Genomic DNA, 25,275 nt, shown 5'->3' on the forward strand with positions numbered 1-25,275 from the left:
ATAGTACAGTGAATTGTTTATGAGTGGTCCATGGCACAAAAAGGCTAAAATTTCTGCCTGGACTGACAGGAGCAGAGAAATCTGATCAAATTAAGTAGGACAAAATCTCTTTAACAGGAAGAAATATATGTATATGTATTTCCCCCCTCTGTTTGATGCAATTATTTAGCCATTTCCTTTGTCTCAAAAAATAAGAAGCCTACTCAGTCTAAAGACAAAAGGAAAAACAAATCAAAGGGTCTCTGGCAGCAGAAGGGAAATCCAAGTAGTTGCATGTTCTGTCTGCGCAATGTAGCATCAGTGTGGAAAGCTAACAAAAGCCAAAGACTAAGGCCAACAGTCAAAACATCTGTATCATGCCTCTCTGTGTGAACAGAGATGTATTCTCTCTGCCTCTACCATACTCCACTAATACTTCTGGTGACTGCTGGGCAAGAGAAGATTATGTATCCTCTTCCAAATCCCCAATTCCCACACCTTTGGCTTTAAAAACCTATTGCTCCATGGACGGGAGCAGGAAGAAATGCAGGGAGGGCTGTATGCGCTCCCTTACCAGCACTTTCAAAACTCACCTTTAAAAACTCGGAGCGCTAGCCAGAATTACTAGTCCACATGTTGGACATCGAAGAACATGAGTGTTGCTAAAGGAAGCCAAAGGTTTTTTGATGGCTCCTCAGCACTAAAATGTGGCAACACTATTGGCTTAAGTACTAAAGAAACAAAATTAGGGCTAAAAGTGTGAGCCTGGCATTCATCACATTTCAATGAAATCAATGTAGTTACAACATAGTTAAAACTGTGAAAGCATCTTGTCCTGCTAAATACCCACATCACTGCTCCAAAAATCACTGGTTGGATGTGCTACAAGATACTTGTTCAGATCTGTGGATCTGCTCCCTAAACAGTGACATTTAAAACTTTTCTTAGTCTTAAATGCTGGACACCCCCTCCCTCCCCTCCAGTGCAATACTTCATTTTGGCTCTGTGCAATCAAGCACTTCATGATCAGGTTTCCCAGAGAGGTTGTGGAGTCTCTGTCCTTGGAGATATTCAAAAGCCATCTGGACATGGTCCTGGGCAACTGACTCCAGGTGGCCCTGCCTGAGCAGGAGAGTTGGACAAGATGAACTCCAGAGGTCCCTGCCAAGCTCAACTAGCCTGTGATTCTGTGAAAACATGTGTGGGACAGATCTCACCTAATCCTAGATGTCTACAGCATCTGCGTCTCCATGTGAGACAGTTACCTGGGCTCCTGAGAGAGGAACAGAGTGAAACGGGCACCCTCAGATTATGAGCTGGACCCATTTTAGACCCCTCCATTAGCATGTGATGAACCCATTTCTCTCCTTTGAGAAGGAGAGGGGGGAATGCCTGGGGATGATCCGTTCACACGGAGCACCTCCACTGTGGAGATATGTTTTTGATCATATTCCTCAAGCCATCAAATTTCAGAAAATGCCCTGCATTGTATCTGATCTAAAAGACTTATGCTGGGACCTCACATAAACCACTCTATTCTGTGAGATGTTCTGCAGCCACCAGCAAACAGGCAAGAATTTTCTACCCAGCTGCAAAGCATGTAGGTTTGGCACACCTTGTGTTAGCACTAGCGAATCAACAGCTGCCCATATAAACCTTGCAAAGGCTGGCTAAAAGCTACCTACAAATCAGAGTTTACTGTTGTACCAGCCTCGTGTGAGCACTCCACCCTGGGGTGAATTTCTTCCACCCTGTCCAATAAATCAGACAGATAACTGGTTTCCTGCTTCTCTCTCACTGTCTTTCCTGAAACCACCTTGGCTTTGGCCCAAACATCTGTTTTCTGGGTCATATCTCCAGCGTTTGCCACTACAGGACTGCTACTTGGCTCGCATTCACAGCCATAAACAATTAAGGAACAACACAACTCAGCTCCAGCAATGGCTCGCTGTAATAGCAGCAGTTTAATTTAACACCAGAAGCAGCTGCAATGGATATGGAGAGTGTCTGCTTAATTTCCCAGTGGAAAGGATACTATAAGGTATCTGAAAACTGAAGATGAAATGCATCTTTCCATAAAGGGCCACCTGTGACCTCTCCTCCCATAACACTAAATACAGCGTCACCGGGGTTCAGCAATACTGCACCCTGCTTCACCGGCACAGGGGAGCTTTGCCCACTCCGGAGAATAATGCAACATATGGAAATAACTCCCAGGTGATATTAGGAAGTAATAAACTCCTTAATATCCTTAATCAATTGTGGTTAAGGAGAGAGGAAGAAATGAGCTCCTGCTCCTAGTCAGTGGCAGAACTGCGTTGAGGACAGCTGTCTTTAGTGGGATTTATGCTTTTGTGTTTTGCTGGATGAAAATGGGTGCATGCATGATGCAGTAACGATGGCAATTTACTGAATGAGGGCCAACTGAGAGGGGAGGGGAAGTATTTCTGGATTTGAGACGCTGCTCTCCTAATGTCATCAAACTCTAATTTTCTAGAGGTCGGAGGGAATATTTCCAGCTCTCTCCCCTTTTTGAGGCAAAACTGTGTGTGCAAAATGAGTTCATAATCTGAGGATCAGCGTCACCAAGAGGGAAAGGAACCAGGAGTTGTAGCTGAAGGGTATGAACTTTCCTTCACCCACTGAAAGGCATCTCCCAGCCAAAAAGGTGGGTCCTGACCCTGCAAAGATCTGTTTATATAGCTGGTGGAGACCTGCACATGAGCATAACTCAACGCACCTCAGGGTCTTCCTGCAGATTTCAAGAGCAATACTGAACACCAACAGTGATGGCTGGAGTCCCTATCTCTGCCCCCTGACTCCTCATATGCCACAGACCATACAGCAGGGAACAGGGATCTAAATAACTCCCTTGAGTGACTTTAATTTTGGGTGCCCGTATCACCTGTTATTTCAGTGGAGATCAAACCAGCCTGTTCATAAAGGAGGAAGTCCAGAACCCCCTGGGTGCCACCCAACATTTCTCACATTTTCCTTTTACAAGGGTGTGGATGAGAGGAGGAGGAGGAAAAGGAGGGAATTTGCATAGCCATTTAATTTTCCCTCTCTCCATAGTCAGTCATTCCATCTGCAGCATCTCACAAAGGCAGTGGAGGGAGAGGGCAAGGAGAGGCAGGACCAGCAGTATCTGATGGGATTCGTTCAATACCAAATTCCATGCAACTAAAGAGCCTCCCAAAACTTCATGGAATGACTTGATTTCAAAACATAGGTGATGCTCTCTATGCAAACCCTTCCCCATTGCTTGCAGACACAGCGGAGCCAGGCAAAGCATTTCTTCTGTCATGTAGAAATGAGGCTTGCAGACTTTTCCAGGGTCCATGGCAGGCACAGGAATGGGAATTTCTCTTTAAAAGTCTCTGGGCCATCTTGTGATGCCGTGTTTACAGCCTGTTACCGTATATCGGTAACAGGACCTGGTCTGTTATATATAGCCTACAAACACGGCTGTTTGGACTCTGCTAAATTCACGTGGTTTCTTCCTGTTGCATTTGTTGTGCACAAGACAAGGCCAGAGCCTCAGGTTTATTTTCAGATCTTATACATTATTTAGCTACAGCGGAGTTAACGCAGGTGAACAGATTTACAGCTGTGAAAGCGTTGGTATTCATCCCACTGGGGAAATTGCAGAACACTGCTGCTGGGAATGCCAGTGGTCATTGCATACATCCATGGACTCTAGGATGGGATCTACAACCATTCTAGCAGATACATGTATAGCTGGGAACTATACATGTAAAAAAGGGAATTCATGCTTTGCTATCCTTAGGTCTCCACATAGCAATTGCTTTAACCTGACCTAAATGCAGGCTATGTCCAAAGACATGGCTCAGCTTTCCACCCCATCTCACACTGCAGGTTCTCAACCTCTTCCAGGAGTTTGGTGTCTGTGTATAGTACGGGATCAGGCAACAGATTTCTCGAAAAGCAACCCTTCTTCTTTTCTTTACTTGAGAAGCAAATTTGCAGCTGCATCCCTTCCCTGATCTGACCGACACGGCACGGATGCAGGGGCCTGCACTAAGCAGGAATGATGACATGGGGGATGGTCTGCAGCAACTGCATTTTGGTTGGGATAAAGAGACTGAGAAACCGTGGTCTTGCTGTTGGTGAAGAAATTAAGGGTGGATCCACATGAATATATGCAGACAACTGCAGTGCACATATGAGCTGTCACCCCAGCTCCCATCATACACAGTAAGGAGATATAAGTACTTGTAGGGGTGCATCACCCCATCCTAAAGAAGACACTTAGAATAGGTTAATCCAACCCCATCCTGGAATTGCTATTTCCCCACTATGATTATGTCTACCCCCAAGATGCCCAAAATTGGGTAAGTCCTACTAATGATGTTCTGATGTAATCATTGTGGTGAATGGAGTTCAATCCAGTTGGTGGCCGGTCACGAGCGGTGTTCCCCAGGGCTCAGTTTTGGGGCCAGTCTTGTTCAATATCTTTATCGATGATCTGGATGAGGGGATCGAGTGCACCCTCAGTCAGTTTGCAGACGACCCCAAGTTGGGCGGGAGTGTTGATCTGCTCGGGGGTAGGAAGGCTCTTCAGAGGGACCTGGACAGGCTGGATGGATGGGCCCAGGCCAACTGTATGAGATTCAACAAGGCCAAGTGCCGGGTCCTGCACTTCGGCCACAACAACCCCATGCAACGCTACAGGTTTGGGGAAGAGTGGCTGTCAGAAAAGGACCTGGGGGTGCTGGTCGACAGCCGGCTGGACATGAGCCGGCAGTGTGCCCAGGTGGCCAAGAAGGCCAATGGCATCCTGGCCTGTGTCAGAAATAGTGTGGCCAGCAGGAGTAGGGAAGTGATCGTGCCCCTGTACTCGGCCCTGGTGAGGCCGCACCTCGAATACTGTGTTCAGTTTTGGGCCCCTCACTACAAGAAGGACGTCGAGGTGCTGGAGCATGTCCAGAGAAGGGCAACGAGGCTGGTGAGGGGTCTGGAGAACAAGTCTGATGAGGAGCGGCTGAGGGAACTGGGGTTGTTTAGCCTGGAGAAAAGGAGGCTGAGGGGAGACCTCATCGCTCTCTACAACTACCTGAAAGGAGGTTGTAGCGAGGTGGGGGTCGGTCTCTTCTCCCAAGTAACAAGTGATAGGACGAGAGGAAACGGCCTCAAGTTGCACCAGGGGAGGTTTAGACTGGACGTGAAGAAAAATGTCTTTACTGAAAGAGTGGTTAAAGATTGGAACAGGCTGCCCAGGGAAGTGGTGGAGTCCCCATCCCTGGAGGTATTTAAAAGACGTGTAGATGAGGCGCTGAGGGACATGGTTTAGTGGACATGGTGGTGTTGGGTTGACGGTTGGACTTGATGATCTTAGAGGTCTTTTCCAACCTTAATGATTCTATGATTCTATGATGTCCAGTGAAAAGGACCCAGATTTTAGGGTTTGATGCAGGAGCAGATGCATTCATGTCTAATAGTTACGATAGCTTGAAAAGACCGTGAAATCAGCTGGGTGGGGACACAACACGTCCTGCCTGTCCAGGGCCATCTGCTCTGAAAGTCGCTCTAGAAATGGAAAGAGGGTCTAGTGCCCAGGGACACTCCTTGACACTTCTTAATTTGCTCATATAGAAGGAGCCAAAGTCTCCCATCAAAAGGAGAATCTTTCAGATATGCCTTTTGTTTTCCAGTAGACAACGTGAATTTATCTCCTCCTGGAGAGGCAAAATTTCTCAAGCTAAAACCCTTGTTATTTCTGCAAACTGGAAAGAGAAGCAGAGCAGACCCACCAAATCTCTATTGGGAATAAACCTCTCCAGGTCCTGTCCCTGAAGCTAGGTCATAACCCTTTTTAGCTAGGTCATAACCCTTTTTTTCCTCACATTTAATGAACATTTGTCACGTGTGGTCCTGAAACGAAGCAAACTTGCACCCTCACCTGTCCCACCTGAAACATGCACAACTATTCAGTTTACTCTCCTTTGTAAATCTTTTTTGTGCATTTTTTTCCCTTTGGGTTCAGATTATTAAAAGCAACTTGTTGGTTTTGCTTTCTTATTTGCCTAGAGAGCTTCTAGTTAATTTAATTCCCTGTATCACTCCATTTGTGCAACACTTGGGCCACACAATCTCAAAAGAAATGTTTTCAAAATAATTATCCCCATTGTATTTATTTATAACTTTTAGTACTGACTTCTCTTTTCAGGTTTTAGTTGCCTTCTAACAAACACAGGACAAACTTGAAGCAACAGCGCCCAGTTTTTCAAACACTGCACACAAAAAAGTTTTCAAACAGCTTTTCAGTGTAACGAGGGAAATAAAAATAACTTGAACTGAGATGTAGCTACAATATCTCCTTTCCTTTGGCCTCTTGTTCGTTAGCCCAGCAGTTCCTGTATTTCTGTAAGATTTTGGCACTGGTTCACAGACGACTTTTTTTTTTTGTTGTTTTGGTGGGTTTTTTTAAAATGACACAAGTGGAGTTTGCCTCAAATACTTCACCATCTTATATCAGGACGGTCGTTAATGCACTGAACTTCCTGCCAGTGCCAGCATCTGCACCTGTTTTTTACTTTCTTTCCCTGAAAAAAAAGAAAAATTCCAAACGAGGGGGGCAGGACCATAATGGGACATAATAACATCCTTCCTTCTGCAGGCACAGTTTCATGCCTGTAGTTAACCTTGTTCAGCAGTAGAGGTATTTCATGTCTTTATTTAATCTGGATATCTGCTAAAGGTATTTGGACCCAGAATCACGGAAATGTTGGGCTGGAAAAGAGAGTTTTTCTTATCCCTCTGTGTCCTGGCAGACTACGTCTACATCATCCTTGATGTATCTGTCTAGCCATCTCTCAGGAATGAAGCTTCTTGTGTGCTTGGTGTTACCACATACTCCTCAAAAACATGGACAAATTTGTTACAGAGGAGCCTCAGATTGTAACTGAAGTCCACATTGGACATCCACACCTTACTTCCATGTGACACAAAGGAGATGTATTTTAGGAAACCAATTTTGACCTAGGCTTGTCCTGTGTTTCTCCAGAGCTTGCCCTATTATTTAAAGAGAATTAGTGTTTTCTCTTTGCTCCTTTCCAGCACTGTGCATTTCCTATTAATTAGGCACAGCAGATAGGAACTGCAAAAAGACACCTGACTGCCAGATAACTTCATTTTAGGCACGCCAACAGCACAAGCCCAGCTCTGGTCCACAGCCCTCAGCTGCCTTCTCCTTCCCCTGCAGTCCTCCCAGTAAGTCTGCAGGAATCTCTACCCCTGTAAGTGCCTGGCCCAGCTCACGCTTTACGATGAACACCACCATGAATATTTCAGATAATTGAGCCTTCTCCACACCCTTGCAGTTTCATGTTTATTCTTAAACGCCTTAAAAGCAGAAATACTTCTTTTGCACGGCAGAAGCTGGCAGATGTGCAGCTTCTGCCTTCATTCTCTGCTCCATCAGTCTTTGCTTCCATGGCTTCACCAAAATGACCCTCAATGAGGTTTTTCTTTATATCCATCAATCTCAGGGCTCCCTTCTGCAGATGCCACACCTGCGCCCTCTCTTGTCAACACCATCACAACACCAACCTCTATGTCTTTCCCGTTCTCAATGCCTTTGGACTCCAGCCACCTCTTTAAATAAACTCTGACATATCATTCCCTCTTCCGCCGTCAGACCAGAGCTCAATTTAAAACTATACTTCTATTTAAATAAGGAAGCTCTAGCTCCAGCTAGGCTGAAAGCCCTCTTCCCACTTATAGTTTGGTGTCCTATTCTCAGCATTAGAGCCTCAGGAGGGTTCCTGAGAGACCGTCCATGTCTGTCTCTTCATATCTTTCCACCCCACTTACCATTTAGCTCACACCAACTCTCTGAGAGGTCATTTGTCCACCAGTTTCTTTCTGTGATTCTGCCCTTAGTTAACTCCCTGACTGGGTGGATATAGAACACACAGTGGGTGGAAGAATGTAATATGAAACACGGTCAAAAATAATTTTAGCCCAAAGAATCAGGTTTTTGTTTTGGGTTTTTTTGTTGTTTTGGTTTCTTTTTTTTTTTTTCTCCTTTCTTTTCATATCACCTCCCGGCTGCTTAAGCAAACCTTCATGGGTTCACCTTCACACTGTATGAAGAGTTAAATCATGATCATGCAGACAATATGTCTCCCTTCTCCCCAAAACTCACACTGTTTTCCCTACTGACCAGCCCTGGCTCATGCTGTCCCCTGAGCTCAGGAGGCAGCACAGAGCCTCGCATAATGCAAATGAATGTTCAGTCCATCCTACACGAGCTATCTCGGTATTACTGTGGCTCACGATCCCGAAGAACCACGGAGGGTTCACCTCAGCATCACTCTCCTAGCTCAGCTAAGCAATGCAGAGCACAAGCAAGATGTGCTGTCCCTCCTGCACGCACCACTGGCCAGAGAAAAGCTCAGCTGCACACTCAGATATCCAGGTGCAATAGTACAGGTAGTCCCGGTGCACTCACAAAATCCCAAACAGGTACTAGCTCAAAAGCCGTGTCACCTCTGTACAGTCGTATGAGTTACAGCCATAGCAGCATTTGCAAAGATGCAACAGATGATTGTTTATTTTAGACAAATGAGGTCATTTTCACTATGATCAGAAAAGGAAGAAGGATTGACCAAAGAAGTCAAGGCGGCGCTTTGCTCTAGAGATGACAAAGGTTATAATCAATTACCGCCCCTTCCTCACCACTCCCAAAAGGAAGAAAGTCCCTTTCTCTGAGGTGATAGCATAGCTGTGGTCTAACATAGAACTGCAGAGCCAGCGGGGCTGTGCAAGTGGGAGCTGTACCATGAAGAGGCGTAATGGTGGGTACTAGGACTAGGACTTCAGCAAGCACATATGGCATTCCCTGAAAGGACTGAATTCAGAGGCTCACATCAGTACTGTGGTCCAAAGCTCATTCAATTAACACCACGTCCTCCTTGTCTACCATGCCACTGCCCTCTGCTCACTCCTCACCCACCACCATGGCCTCCCTCTGTGTGATTAGCAGGAGACGTCCATAACCAGATGGGGCTGTAGCTGGTGATGCTTCTACTACCGGGGTCCTCTGCCCAAAAGGCATCAGAGTCCCCGGGAACCACACTACGGCAACTTCTCCCACAGAGATATGGGTCCATCTATTGATCCTGACACACTGGAGGTCCCCTTCCCTCCCTTCTTTGCCCAAACAAACCTATGTACGGCTGGGATTCCTGACACCTAGCTTTAGAAATCCACTCTACTACCTACTCCGTATACATCTGCACATGGACTATTCACCCCAGGCTCCCTTCATAAATGACAGAAAGAAAGAGACCTGCTGGGTTTTCAATTTCCATTATCTCCATCTAGCTGACTAAAATGGGTCAAATGCCTGGTGACCTCAAATGCCTCTTTCTCCCCACAGCCGACAGAGACCAGGCGGCTGGTTCAGATGGAGATGTCTGTCTGGCATTTAGGCTTCTGAGGCAAGAGGGGATGTCTCCCAGCCGTGGTGTCTCACCTGCCAGCAGTTAAGAAAATTCAGAGATCAGCTTATGGGTCTTTGTCTGCGTTGAGACCCAAATGAACTAACACATGTTTTGCAGAGAGAGACGAATAAGCTGAGGACACAATGATGGCTTTGCGCAAGTGCAACAGACTCTGAACCAAAACTCACTGAAACCTTTATTTAACTTTCTATGGGGTTTGAATCTGGTCTATAAATAAGACAGAAGGACAATGTTAATAACTATGAACTGGAAAAACTGACATAAGCTGTATAACTGAATTTTCTAATGATGAGATTTGGTAAAAGCACCATCCTTTCCAATTTCACTACAAAATACATTACAGAGAAACACCTTGCTTTGATAGCAGGGGACAGGGAGACACAAAGCCGTTTTCAAGAGACCTTCTCTATCTAATTTGCTCAAATGTTTTAATAACAACATCTGTAGTTGCCCTGACAAACACCCTCCCCTTGTACGAGGGGGAGGAGGGGACAGGGGAGCTGAAAACGGAAGCTGGAGGATGCATGTTCTTTATAACTTTTTCACCAATGTTATAAATCAAAACATAAATAGCAAGTGTTACTGCAAGGGTGGGAGGGGAAAACCTGGGTAAATTCAGCTCTCAACATGCGCACAGTCCTTCAAGACAAATAACAGTGACTCCGACATTTGCATTTGTCTCCCTGGTTTCCGTGGATAAGTAGGGTACGACCTTGTCTAAATCCCATTCACAAGCCAGAACAAATCTCTATAAGCCTCAGCTGCGCTTCCTGTTCTCAAGATATCAGGCCCAAAATCCCTCCTCTTTCACTCAGACTGATTCTTCCCCCACCGCAGCTATTCCCGACTTGTACTGCTGATTTACATCAGAAGAGGAGCCGGCTCACCAGCGCACAGAAACTCCACAGCAAAATCAAATGACCACATCAAAAACCTCCTCAGAAGAAAAGGCTTGAATCCAAGTGAAAAATTAATCATATGCAAGTTTAGTTTTGAAACAAAATAGAAGTTAAGTTTCTGCTCCCAGTGCACTTGCAGAAGTCCGGAGCGAGGTTCATGGGGTTTTACGGCGCTAGATGACCCCAAAACTTGGCCTCTTCATTCATGTGACAGCCATCCTGTTGCTGGCTGCGGAGTCCCTGAGTATCCTCGTAGATTGTTATCTGCTATTTACAAAACCATGGGGTCATTAAAAGACCAAGCTGAATTAGTACTTCACTTGTGCCAAGGCAAAGCTGCGACAAGCCTGCGTGTTTCAGGAAAGTTACTCCAGCCTTACAAGTGTGTGCTTGCAGATAATCCTGCTGCCACTAGCATTTATCTCTCTTTTTTTTTTTAATTAAAAAATAAAATTAAGGCCACATACCTGGGCAGTTTATTTAGGTTACAGGTTAAATTTGGCCTCTCAGACAGAGACATTTAGCTCACAGTGAGGCTACTGCTGCTGCATGTTTGGTCCCGAGGACAGAACTGGGTCCCAAGCGCTGAGTTACTGCATCAGTGAGGACAGACAGGGACAAAGTATACACCTACCAAACCCAAGAAAACCTTACTGTCAGTCCAAAGTTATGAGTACATTTGTTAGAGGCGTTCTTCTCCCACAAAACACCAGAATAACTTCACAAAACAATGAGTCAGCCAAAGCCCTACAGCCTTGAGAACACATCCTCTTTCACTCTTGATCCCTGCATCCCCGAGATGAGCTACATTAAATCCACACTCTCAGCGAATGCGTGCATTTGTAGTGGTGCGACAGCCCTTCTGCTTATTGGGATGGACTGGGTTTATTTGCTTTTCCAGAAAACGTGGTGCAATGGCATATGAGGGAGGAATTGCACTTCCTGGCCTGGTGGGAGGTGGCTGCTCTGCAGTGAAATATCCAGATGTGACGACAGAAGAGGAATCTGTGTTTGACTTAAAGCTATTTTTTGGGTTATAAGTTGTGTGCTGTACTGTTACTGGATCTTTCAAACGCTTCATACTTATCAAGGTAAGAAACAGAGGAGTCCAGAGGAGTCTATGCCCTCATAGATGACTTTTTAGGGCTGTGATTTAGTCCACAACACTTGGCCCAGACACAGCAGTGAGGAGCAGGTCCATGTTGGTGACCAGGGAGAGCCATTTCTTCTCACCTTCTCTGCTGAGGTCCAAAACTTTCTGTATGCATCACGCAAGGACAATTATGTAGGTTCATTACCCCCTTCTGGCTGCATCCCTTCCTGAGGGCAAGGGTATGTCTCCTTTCTGTCCTGTGACTGGCACATATGCTGTAAGTGATAGGTCATGAAGGTCATTTTGGGTTTAGAACCCAAACTAGGCATTTTGATCTTGTGAAGTGAAGCCAATACTGTTGGGATCAGCAGTGCATGGGCACACATATCCCACACAAGTGGACCAAGAAACCTTCTCTGGTCCCAAGAGCAAAAGCACATCCATCCCTTAAGTATATCTCCCTTCTTTGAAAGACCCTCATCCATCCTGCCTACAGGGAAGAGTCCCTATCATACGCTGTCGCTCAAAGCGTGCCTGCCAGAGCGTTGCTCAAACGGGCCACAACCAGATGTGGGACTGTGCTGTCACTTAAATGGTCTTGCTGACTGCAGCACAGTGCTCAGCCCTGTTATTTTATTAGCATAGCCAGTAACTCCGGATACGCAATAAAGAACGGGACACGCTTGCTCTCAGAAGCACATCCAGTGGCTCACACCAGCTATCAGGTGGAGCTGTGCATTTGGCCCAGCAGGAAAGAGTGGGTAGCAGGTCACAATCCTTTGCTTAACACCAAAGATGTGCCAGCGAGGAAAAGAAATACCACTGCGGGAACGTGACCAGGCATCGTTGCTTTAGTTTGGACTGGGACTTGTTTTGGGCTACATAAGATGAACATTTGGGTTCACTAAGTTGACCTGCTTCTCTTGAGACCTCACCTTCCACCCTGAAAGTAAACAGTGGCTCCAGGTCCAGACTGACATGCAGGTCAGGTCCTTGACAGCTTAGTGTGTCAGTCAAACACTTGCAGGTTAAAACACTTGGCCATGGAGGAAAAGCCCATGCCCACAAGGTGGGAGTTTGAGGAAAAGGCACGCTTGCATTATTGCAGAGTCCAAGTGAGTCTGCTCTGGTTCTGGGGCTACATGGCCTTCTTTCCATAAAGAAGCAACAGGTAGAAAGATCTTATGCCTTGGATATCACCTAACAGGAGGTAATTAGCTCAGTCTGTCCCAGGCACATTTTCTGGAGGTGTATCTCTCTTTCTTACAAGGAGCAAGGAACAAGGATGCTCTTGTCTTAGCTGTTCTGGCGAGGTGTGTAAGCATGAATCCTCATGCCCAGGAATGAGGTTAACGAAGCCGAGGAAAGAGCCAAAGCTTCAAGAAAACTGAAGAGCACTTCTGTGCAATGTGCTAGGCCTAAACACAGGTGAATCTCTAGCTTAAATCTTCACCCTTCTGCGGCAGCGAGGAACGTACCAGCTGCACCCAGCCCCACACCCACCTCTCACCATATACCTATCTATCTTATACCCACCTCATTGTAACCAGCGCCTTCTTCTCAGGCTGTCTGTCTGTCTATACAGGGTTTTTCCTCTCCCAGATTGCTGTCGTGATGAGTCTGAAGTCTACCCTACCACCTCCACTCAGTGATCCACTTCTGCAGGCACGCTCACATCTTCTCCCACGTTACCCCCAGCACCCGGAATGACCTTTTCAAACCAGTTTCAAAGGTCATTTTCCTGTCTTTTTAAATAAACCCCTCCATGAGCAGCAGGTGGTAAGCTGGTGTTGTCTGTTGCCATAGAAAATTCTGTCAAACATATTTGACACAGAATGACTTTTTCAACTAAAAAAAAAAATATTTTCTGATGAAAAGTTGGGCTTTTACTCTAGGACACTGAGGTGAAAAGTCTGAAATGTTTTGATTCAACCAACCTATCATAATGTCTCATGGAAACTATAGATAAGGTTCCCCCATACCGTCATTCTTTCTGTCAACCAGGTTTATCCACAGGACCACATCTTCCATGAACACTATTGTCAGGGACACTGAGGATGGAGCCAACACCTTTCTGCACCACATAAAGACGTCATGGTGCATCTTGGAAGCTCCAGGAAATCAACTGAATGGAAAAGTGCGCACCATCTCTAACTAAATTCCTATGACACAAAATAACAGCATTCAGAATAAAAACATTTTTGTTGTGGACCAAAATATTTCCACTAAAGAACTAAAAAAAACCTGAACATTTTCTGTGTTTTGGAAAGGAAAACACCTTTATTTCTCTTGTCCTCTAAAACCAACTGAATCTGTAACCCTGAAGCTTCCAGCTTAGATCCTGCTCTTCTAACACCTCACCTGGGAGCGTGTCACTATGCCCATGGAGAGCTGTGATCTTGCAACCTGTAAGGTTGCAAGACTTCCTCTTTCCTTCCATCTCCTTCTTTCACCATTTCTACTTCCATATGTACCATGCTTTTGCTACCTTTGCTATAACTCATTCCTACGTACATTGTAAGCTCCTTAGGATCAACTTTTTTTATGTGTTCATGCACTATCTCATCCTCAGCTCCTGGTCAGGGCAGTAGTAATTATGGAGACAGTCCTCCTACTGTCATGTTTGCTGATGATTATAATGTGCTAAGTACAGAAAGGTTTTTATTGCCATCTTTGAATTCCTTTACATATCATGGAAGATGTTCCAACCATCTCCTATAGGCACTCTTTGATGTCACATCAAATTCTTTCCTTTAACGGTTCATGGTCTGGTAACCCTGGATGAAAGCTGTCTGAATTTTTCATCGTTGTAGGTGCCTTGTCTATGCTAGGATATTTCAACGCATTTCAATGCAGCAATACTTTGGTAAACTAATACATATTTCTCATGAAAAAATTGACACTTCTTGTAATTGCTTTTTCTGTTTTTCTAGTTCATAATCAGTGGGGATAAGATGCAGGGCTTTTTTCTTTTTCTAAATTCAATTATTCAGCAGGCATCACTGATGAGACAGATACAAATAAAAAAATTACGCCATGAAAGATACAGTTTCTCCATAAAGAGTCTCTTCTGCCCCTGGAGAAGTGGCGTCATCTTTTGATGGAAGGGCAAGAGTGTCCTGGCCTTGGGCGAGAGAATGGGACAGAATAGGGCAGAATGATCTTTTCTGCCCTGTTTCGTTTGAAGTCTACACACAGCCCCACTGTGTGGGGCTTCAGTGAAGTGAAGTTCAGCAGTGAACTTCACTGCTCAGTGAAGTTCATACCCTGGTTTGTGGATATCCTGAGGTTTTTCACATCGTTCTGCTGGCTGAGATGCCTCTTTTTGTCTGCAAGCACCTCCCAGGCAGTTCAGAGCTACTTTCTCCATAATCTTTATACAAAGCGTGGAGGTTTTACGCCTGTTTTATAGCCAGGTCCAGACTGACATGCAGGTCAGGTCCTTGACAGCTTAGTGACAGAGTGTCAGTCAAACACTTGCAGGCTAAAACACTTGGCCATGCAGGAAAAGCATTGCAGAGGACAGAGCACGAAGTGCTCACGTGATGAGCTGCACCCACCAGCCCCTCCCTCCCCATTGACCTGGCAGGGTGAGATGCCCTAAACTGGTCTCAGCATTAAGACTCGCTTCACGTCCCTGATGAAATGGCAAGTTCAGTAGACGTAACAGAAGTCACAGGAGCAACAGAATCAGACTGAGTGTGATACACAGATGGCCACAAGATTCATGATGTCCCCGCGCTCAGTCCTTTATCAACTGGAAATTTTTTTGTCTTTTAGGGTTGGTATTTCCTATGCATACGCTCTGACTATATTGTTGTATCTCCCGCAGATAGGTGGGACATTTGTACTTGACAACGATAAGGAAAAGGGGATACACGTCTTTTGAATGAATGCCAAGCAAATTAAAAGGCATAATAATTGGGGCAGATAATTACTGAGAAGCAAGCCAGCCCAAAACAGGTTGAACGTGATGTGGAAATGACCATTCACAAAAACCAGAAAAATGTTATGTAGAGCTTATCGTCTGTAAATCTCAGGGCTCTTTACGACTCAGATAAGTATCAAGAAATTCACTTCAGAGATAACCGAACCCTACATCCGCACCACACACATGGCACCGTGGTGAGAGAGACAAGGTACAGCTACGTGAAAGCTGCACCATTTTCTTTTCATCCTGCCCTGGGTACAGTCTAAACCATACACTTCTTCCATGCAGCATTTCTGTCCAAAAGGAGAAAACACGAGAAAGGATTCTTACACATAGGTGGAACTAAAAACATCCCAAAACGGGATGGCATAATTCTGCCCCAGCAAGCTGCTCCAAAGCAATGGTGTTGCTACAAGGTACGATACAAACCAGAGGAATTATCCGTTGCTAAAACAGCTCTGCGTAATTTGAAAAGCAATCTGGGTTCATTCCACATACATCGTTGAAGTTAGTAAACATTATCTTTACTGCTGGATGTGATCTGGTTGGCAGTAACAAATTAAAAATCTCCAACAGGCCTGATAAATCACAAAAGTAACACAAACAAGCTACGATACAAAAAGCACTTTGCAATTGGCTATAGAGAAGGGTTTGCAGTTTACGCTGCCTTTGCCAATGTTTTCCTTCCAGCCAGGCCTACAACCAGGAGTCAGATGCTCTGGTTAGGATGCAAGCGCAGGCAAACGGAGAGCACCACCACGGAATGGAAACAAACTGTCACGGTGAGCTTGCAGGCTAACACAGACTGCCTTCTGATGTCAATGACGAACACGATCCAGTGAACATTTCTATGTGAGAACAGGCAGATGGCACGTGAGTAACCCTGCAAGGGAGCTGTGCATGCACACTGAGCTGTAGGTACCTGTGATTACAGGATCAAGGCTCTGGTTAGTCCTATAGATGATTTCATGCATACAAGTTCTGGATGTTCGTACTACTGTATTGATTCTCTCTTCCTTTTCTATTTTGAGAATCACTTTTTCAAAGCTTAGGCAAAGAACAACATTCTGCTTACACAGATCCTGGCTACAGCAAAATGGGAAGCCACGGCAGAATTTGCAGCCAAGTGTTTTAACTTAGATCCACAAACATATACGTAAAAAGCCAAGAGCAGCTCCAACAGAGCAGCCCTCCTGACAAAGCCCTGGTAGGTGGTTAGTACTTCACCTCCTTCCTAGGCTGCTGCAGAGCTCTTTGCAATTAAACCCCGACAGTAAGAGAAGAAACCAAAAAGTTGCCATCAGAAGTTATATTCACCATATCACCTTTTTCAGAACAAAGTGGCAGGATATACAGAGACTAACCTGGAAAAGATCCCAAGGAGGAAAAATAAAAACTTGTCATGCTGGGAAGCTAAGCTGCGGGTGCTCTCCTTCCCTCCATCCCTCCTTCCTCCTCTCTCCCTCTAAGCCTTTCCTTTGAGACCCTCTGCCTCTGACGTGACGGTGAGGCACACACTGTATCCGCGAGAAGCTCTGAGAGTCAACTGAGTGACTTTCTTTGAAAGGAAACGCACTTAAGGCAGAAAAAAAAAAATTAGTTAGCTCCACCCTGGCAGTGTAATAACCCTCTGCTCATAGCTCTCCTTGGTGTGAAAAAAAATGAAAAGTTTTACCCAGTGTAGCAGTGTGATTAGAAAAAGAGCCTGGGCACAGGGGGGCTGCTGAGATGCAGGATGGAGGTTCAGGAGGGGGATCTGAATCTTTGTTAAGGCTTTGAAAAAAATCCCAAAGGACATGTAGAAGTGGGGAGAAAGTCTAACTAAACTCTGCATTGCCTATACCAGTGCAACTGTGGCATCATCTTAAAGCAGGGCGTCTTTCAAGTCAGAAACCTCTGCACAGGCTGAGCATTACTTGCTTCATTCATCATGTGTCCTCACAGGAGTTGGCCAAAAAGTCACGCGAGGAAAATGGGGGGTTCAGCATGGCTCGGGGAGCTTTGGCAAGTGAAGGCTGGTGGACGTCAAAGTCTCACGCCCAGCCTGGACACCAAAAAAAGAGACAGAGGCAACAACCCGGAGCCCACACTGGGATCCAGATTCAACTCCGACGGCAGGCGTTCAGCCTGTGGCAGCTCGGCGGGGCTGTGAGCTCCAGGAAAGCATCTGATCCCTCCAGCTGAATGCAGCCCTGCTCCACCGCAACCAGGTGGGACAGGAACCTCCTTGGAGCGGGTGCTCCTTGCTGGTCCCTTGACTCGGCTCCTAAAGCACATTTCCCAGAAACTCAAAAATGCCTGGCGGCCTCAACGGGGATGTGGAGTCCTTTTCTTCAGTCAAAAAGAAGGATAAAAAAAGAAATATAAAAAAACACAGGTCCAGGACCTCAAGGATTTGGCTGTCAGAACATTGCCCTATTCACCGCAAATAGTTCTGCTTCTCCCTCCCCCCCAGCCTTTTTTTTTTTAATAGCAAGTTCAGTGAAACTTTATCTCTTCCTGCCCTAGTAACCCTACTAAATAATCTGCTATTAGCATGACTCAATTGAGTGGCTTTCAGCTGCTGAAGTCATTTTCTTTGCTACTGTTGTGTCATTGGTGGAAATTAAAAAAAGAGCCCGCAAAAAGCTTTCCGCCCCTGCAAAGTATCACACTACTGGAAATTAGGGAAAAGTACAGCCGAGAAGTTAGTTAGTTGCGTTGTAGTTACAATTAAAAAGGATCCGATTACACCCAAGGGTTTAACTTCATTAGCATTCAACGTGCATGCGGGGAACATAACCCAGGTCTCAAGACCCAGCAGCCAGGCTGGGTTTTCGAGTCCCCTCCTTCAAAAGGAAATGCAGCTCACAACGCTACGCAGCGGAGGAGGGATGGAGACAGTTCATGTCTCTTTACCGCTCAAATCTGCTTTCAAACTTATCACAGTGCTAGTCTGTAGAATATTACAGACTCGATCCGAAAATGATATACCCAGCTACAGAGATACAACGTCGCCTCTAAAACTAGACTTCCATCTGGCTGTCTTGTTACACACTGCTGTAACCAAGAAACACCTACAAAACATCACAGAACCTAGTGGGGGAAAGTATTTTCCCTCTATATTTTCCCCAGTTTGTTTACCGTGTTGAATAACACTTTGGTTATAGTCGGTTTTCATTGTTTTTCTCATTTTCCCCTCTTCTTTGTATTGCCTTCGCACATGGGAGAAAACAACAGTTTTTTAAAGGCAGGAAAATGTGATTATGAAACCACAAACACTCACAAAAGACATCAGGTGTAGAACCTAAAAGTAGTTTAAACACTTCTTTAAGGAAAAAAAGAACACAAAACCCAACAACTCTGGCTAAATGTCAAGTTGACAGCTTTAAAACCCCGTCACAGGACCAGAACCGATAGCTGAAGCAGAGCGTCCTGAGCAGCGTCCCAGGTAAAACGAAATGCCAACAGCACCAAATAGTGCCCCAAACTTCCTCGCTGTTGCTGCCCCGCTGGGCACAGGTTCCCCCTCCTGCCCGCACACAGCTTGCGCGCACCGCGCTGCCCTGCGCACCGCCTGCGCGCACCGCGCTGCCCTGCGCACCGCCTGCGCCCGGGGGCCTCGCCCGCTCCCCCCCCAGCCCCCGGCACATCGCCCCGCAGAGGGACGCCCTGCCCGGCCCTGCCCGCGCAACCCCCGCCGCCCTCCGCTCCGCACCGCTCCGCACCGCTCCGCAGGCGGTACCTGCTGCCCGCGCAGCGCCGCGCAGCTCGGCTCAGCTCGGTTCGGCTTGGCTTGGATTAGCTAGCCCGGTTCGGCTCCGTTCAGCTCGGCTAAACTCGGCTCGGCACAGCCTGGTTCAGTTGAACTCGGCTCGGTTGGGCGCAGCCTGGTTCAGTTCAGCTCGGCTCGGCTCGGCTCAGCGTAGCCTGGGTCAGTTCGGCTCGGCTCGGCGCAGCCTGGTTCAGCTCGGCACGGCTCAGCTCGGCTTTGGCACGGCTTGAGCCCAGCTGAGCCCGGCTCTGCCGGGCTCCGCCCGATACAGCCCGGCTCGCCTCAGCCCGGCTCGGCACAGCGCAGCGCTGCCCGCCGCAGCCGCCCCCGCCCCGCCGCCGCGGCCCGCGGGGGAAGCGCACGCCGGGCCGCCCGCCGCCACCGCCGGGGCTGTCCTCGCAGCCTCTTCCTCCTCCTCCTCCTCCTCCTCCTCGGCGCCACCCCGCTCCGCGCCCCCGCCGCGTCCCCCTCTCCGCCCCCGGGTGCCCCCGGGCTCCTCTCCTGTTTGCCCCCAAAAAGGGCCCGACCCCCCCAGGGCCTGGTGCTGGCTGGGAGGTGAGCATCATGTCCAGCCCTGCAAGGGACCCCGCGTTGGGGCTGTGCGCGCAGAACCCCCTTTTGCAGACAGGGAAACCATGGCTGCAAAGAAATGCTCACCAAAAAGAATGAAACAATTAGGACAACCTGAATTTTTTCAGGCTGCAGAGCCTTGTCGTGGCTAGGAGGGGGGGTTTGCTGAGGGGTGCAGAGGGGAAGTCAACAGGGATGTCTTTCCTCATTCATCTGTCCCATCGTGTTACGTTCTTGGCCATGAGTGTCTGAAACATCTCTCTTCCAGGCAGGCCCAACCTTGGGCCAAGTTGTTGTATGAAAGAAGGCCAGGTGGTACCTGCTTGGTGCACCCCTTTCAGAGCTTGAGGGTGTCAGAGGTGGGTTTTGCCCGGTACACCCCCTGGGAGACCTTCGCAGCTCCACTGGTCCTGCGGCTTCCTCCTGTGCTGTAAGATGAGGTGTGATGCTGGGGGTTGTGGACAGGCGGATCTGGAGGGGGAAACTGGCCTGGGAACCTGGGAGAGGAGTAACAAGAAGGAAAGGAAACCCCAGAAATTTGGGGGACAAAGGGTTTTGGAGAAGACCATGCAGAATCCCCACATCCTGCAGGAGCACACCAGCCCTGTGAGACTAGTGGGTTTTGCTGCTGCTAACAGTCAAACAAATAGGATTATAGCTATAGCAAGGAGACCTACAGATGTCCTTCATACCCCTGACGCACCCATAGAAGACATGAGGCCATGTTCAGGTAACTTCTGTGGGTCCTAATGCTCTGGTGAAGAATCTCAAATGGTGTTTCCCTAAGAGGTCAATGCACCATTAGAGGTGCAGAACATGCCACCTGGCGGACCTGTAAAAGAGATGTTTTCTTTGGCATCATCCAAATGAGGTGTTTAGAAATTTTAAGACCTGTAAGTGTTCACTTTGAACAGGCTGGGATGGCTCTTTGAATACCGTTGTGATTACTTTTCCCTTGCTGCTGATTCCTAAAATGTAAAACTATGCATTAAAATAAAGAAAGGGGAGGCAAGGCAAGGCAAAGGGAAAGGCTGCTGGGCTTTTGGAAATCAGGGGCAATGAATTGCTTTCAAAGAGTGGTTCTCTCCTATTTTCTGGTATGATTTGAGCCGAGTATAATACCTATTCCTGTTACCAGCAGGAGAGAAAAAGACATTTCATGAGGCAGATGATTTTGCATCTTAATTGCTCACACACCATTAACTTATGTATCATCCTTCCTGTCTGCATCGGAGTGCATTATATTGGGGAGGCACAGGGTGTGGTGTCGGTACTAGAAGCATGCAGAAGAGGTTCTTTCACCCCAAGTGAAGGTGAGCTGCAGATAATTAAAATCCCATGTATTTCCATCCCAAGCTTAAGTTTTCAGCTCCACTGGTTGCTGATGTTGTTGCTACAGTTCTGCACAGGAACGTGATGGTTGGAGGACCATCGTATCCACCTGCACTTAGACTGGATGAGTGCCAGCTTAGGCATCATAGTGGCGTATCCCCAGCTGCGATGCAGCCCCATGGCCTCTCCCCCGTTCGCTGACCCCATTGATATTGCCTCCCCACATATACCAGATCCCACCCAGGGGACAGAGTGTGACACAGCAGCGGTTACATGAGGATCACTTTGCCTATAGGAAATGTTGCAGATCTGCAAATATTTAGGCTCAGGATTAGTTTCTGGATATCACACACAAAACAGCGCATCGGGTCACTTAGCTCCAACTTCGGGGCAGAGAAAGGCTTCAGCTTGCGTCCTCTCCCAGCAAAACATTTGGCTGTGCAATGACGAGGTCTCAGAGCAGGAAAAATCCTTGGCAGGACATCTTCCAGACACTGCCCCAAGGAAAAACCAATATGCACCCTTTCTAAGGGGGAATTCACTCATCTTGTCCCTCCAGACCTCTGGTGACAGCTCCACGCCTGCCCGCCACAGTCTGTCCCAAAGCTGTCCTTCACTGCTGGAAAGCATTCCCTTAATGTGTGATCTAAACCTTCCTTGCTGTGATTTAAACCCACTTGTTAGAATCATAGCATGGTTTGGGTTGGAAGGGATCTTTAAAGGTCGCCTAGTCCAACCCGCCCTGCAAGGAGCAGGGTCATCTTCAGCTAGATCCTATCCACCAGGGACACGGAGAACAGATTTTCCCCTTCTTTTTCTCAGCAGCTTTTTGCATATTTAAAACCGACAGCGCTGTCATCTGGGAGGCAGCTGCTATATTAATTACCCAGCTGACACAAAGCTTCCACTGAAACACACATCAACTGCTGTATATTATTATTGTCATTTAACTTGACTTGTACAACTAATCAGGCATTGCCTTCTACAACAGAGGAGGCCACTCCTGTGGGTGTAGGTATTTGGAAACCAAAAGCCCTTAAAGCTGCATCTTTCTGGTGGAAAATATCACCACAAGCCATCGTGTTTTCTTTCCTGTATTTGAAAACCACCCACATTTTCAGTAAGAAAAAAAAAATCAAACTGATTGAGCGTTTTGCCTGGGCAATGGGCCTTTCTGAAGAGTTTCATTCTCAAAATAGTTGGTCTCTGTTGTTTGGGTTTTAAGGATGATTATTTGCAGTTTATTGTTAATTTAAAGGAGCTGTGGGGAAAAAATAACTAGGGAACACATTTAATAACTGCTGCGAAAGAAGGTAGAATATTCCTCTTTGTCTTTGCTTTGAATTAATTGAAACTCAGTTAATAAGTCAATGCGCTTGAAAAATAAAGAAGAAAATATAGCAGGTTACGTCATTTTCAATGTTAAAATAACACTAAAACTGGGCTTTTTTTTTTCTTTTCCTCCCTAAGGGTTTCCATTTCTGCTCAAAGTGTGCACTGCATGTTAACACGAGATTTACATTTCAGTCTCTTCTAGCAGTCATAAAAAAAGGGCTTGGAAAGGACCAGAGAGGTCACTTCATCGCTTCTACTGTACGGTGGGTCCAACACTCCCCAAACCACCCGGTCCCAAGAGAGGTCTGTCCGCCCGGCTGTTACACACTTCCAGCTCGGGAGCTCCCCGGCCTCTGCAGAAGAGGACAGGAAATGCAGCGAGCAAATCAAACCACTTGCAAAATACTGTGTGATGTTGCGTATCTCCCAGGCTTCACCAGAAAAGGTTGAGTAATTATGGGAGAATCTTTCTACAGGGTCCAGTATGATTTTACTTCCTTGGAACTCCTTGACTGGAGATAAGTATCGTCCCTTTCAAGCTATAAAGAGAAATAAATCAACTGTGATGCTGGTCTTATCACTGGTGGTGTTGCAGTACCCTCCAAGGGTTGTCAGTCTCATACCAAGGACCGACCAAACATACGACGCAAAACGTGTTCCCAGTCCATAAAGTTTCCTCAGCTGTGATTTTATAAAGGTTCAAAGCTTTTTCTCAGTCCCTATTCAGTCATTTTGGTCTTGATACTATGGTTTGTCAGCAGCCATGAGCTGGTGGCATTCAAAATAATAAATTTAAGCAGATGCATAAAATGCATTTTAGGGCACAGGTTGAGGGAGGCAAAGCTGCTGCCTGCCCTCACCTGCTGGTTCCCACACTCTGCCTCCCTCCTGCCTGTGTCCTGCCTCCCCACCCCTGGTTATGGCTTCCTCACTTTGCTGACTCAGCTGATCGCCTCACTGTGCCCTCAGCCAGAGCAGCAAAATGGTCTGGATTTAAGAAAAAACAAGCAAAGCAAAACCGGAAAAAAAAGAAGAGGTGTTGCCCTTTGCCTGTAATGGGCATCATTTTCGCAGGGCATGGCCATGTGAAGGGCTGAGTGAACACAGTGGTAGTGGGGAAGAGGCGGGGTAGGTGTCAGATGGATGGGAGTGGGTGAAAACCTCCCCAGCCAGCTCTATAGCCAAGAGGTTCATGGTGTGTCACCACAGGCTCTAGCTGACACTGCATGAGAGGTGTGGTGCTTTGAAACCGCTAGAAAAATACAAAGTCATTTGTGAGCAAAAGGTCCTCTCCTTTCCTGGAGGATAGTCCCCCATTGCTTGTGTGAAAGCAATACTCCTTCACTGACTTCTGCACAAAGACACCATCTCTAGTAAGTCTCCCTGAAATGGGGATCATTGAAAGCCGACTCCAAGCTTGGTTTGTTCTTATGCCTGGGCATTAGCTGTTGACCACCCTTGGTGACAAACTGCCCGGTTTGGGGGTTGCAGGACTGCTGGCACACATATTCTACCATTCCTAGCTCCTTTGATAACATTAATTGATTGCATGGGGAAATCTGAAGCAAAATTAACAGTAGTCATCTCTGAAATCACAGAGTCGCAGGATGGTTGAGGTTGGAAGGGACCTCCAGAGATCATCTTGTCCAACCTCCTCGCTCAAGCAAGGCCACATAGAGCTGGTTGCCCAGGACCATGTCCAAGCAGCTTTTCAGTATGTCCAAGGATGGAGACTCCATGACCTCTTTGGGTAACCAAATGACATTGGGCTCATTTTGTAATGTATTTATATACTCTCTGTATTTACTGTCTTCCCAGTTAAAAGACCTTTAGTTTAAATTCAGTTGGGATTAGCAGAAGTCATCGCCTAGGGAGGTCACAGAGCTTAAGAGATCAGCAGGATTTCGAGTGTGCTCCCATTTATCTTTGTAACTGCATTGGTATTCAGCACAGAAGTTTGCACCCCTCTAGAGGGTGCTCTAAAGACAAGATGTCTGGGAGGTTGATCAATCTTCTGCTGTTGCTGTGCTAACAATACAGGGCTTTTTGTTTTGAACATGAGATTTTTTCAGTTTTAGATCTGGATGTCTGCGTTTTGAGCCTTGCTGCAGACAACTCATACCATGGTGTCCGCCCATGACTGATGTCTATACCAAGATTTAAGCTGCAACATAGTTGAAATCTGAAATAAGCATCGTGGCTAGAAGATGCTTATGATGCTTGCTGAGGCGGGGCAGATGTTGTCCTTGGAGACATAGTCACATCCTTCAAACTGGTGGGCTCCAGCAGCCCAGCTAGTAAGGGCTCTTGCATTTGATCTAGTGATCATGCACTCATAACGGATTTGAACCCTCCTCCCAGGAATCCAGAAATGGTGGTGTTTTTTTTTTTTAATCTGTGCAGTTGCAGCAGACAGACAGTCACAGATTCCTATTTTTCAAATAAAATAGTTTGTCAGAAGGAGCAATAAGACACCATGATGTTAATACAAATGTGGATCTTGAATGCTGTCTCATGTAACGGTGAGGAGTTGAGAAGTTTTGCCTGCTAACTTTGATTCTGGGTTATACACTGCAGTAACTCCAAGCAGTTTATCACTAGTATTTCAGAAGAGCTGAGTGTCCGACACAGAAGGCCCTTGTGCTGGGTGCTGTGCGAAGTCCTAAAGGGGACCAAGTCCTAGCAGCAAATAGCCTCCTTTACGCAGGGCAGTCTGGAGGAGGAAAGCCCAACAGAACAGGTTGTCTAAGGCAGGACCAAAGTCTCTCATGTCCAGTATATTAGTACCTCCTAGTTTTTAATGTATTTATCCTTATTGTGCCCTAAAAAGGAACAGCTTTCCCTCTTTTATAGAGAGGGGACTGAAGCCTAGGGACACAGAAGGGCAACGT

The 25,275-nt window shown here is 46.6% G+C and overlaps 1 protein-coding gene across 1 annotated transcript in view; it reads right to left on the reverse strand.

Annotated features, from left to right (window-relative positions):
- PRKCQ (protein kinase C theta) overlaps window positions 1-19,397 on the reverse strand; it is a 67,880-nt gene extending 48,483 nt beyond the window's left edge. Inside the window, exon 1 of the mRNA XM_076348815.1 lies at window positions 19,118-19,397. The gene's annotated coding sequence lies outside the window, so the exon portion shown is untranslated. The remainder of the gene's footprint in view (window positions 1-19,117) is intronic.
- Window positions 19,398-25,275: the final 5,878 nt, after the last annotated feature.

Source organism: Aptenodytes patagonicus, chromosome 1, assembly GCF_965638725.1.
Source record: "Aptenodytes patagonicus chromosome 1, bAptPat1.pri.cur, whole genome shotgun sequence".
NCBI lineage: Eukaryota > Metazoa > Chordata > Aves > Sphenisciformes > Spheniscidae > Aptenodytes > Aptenodytes patagonicus.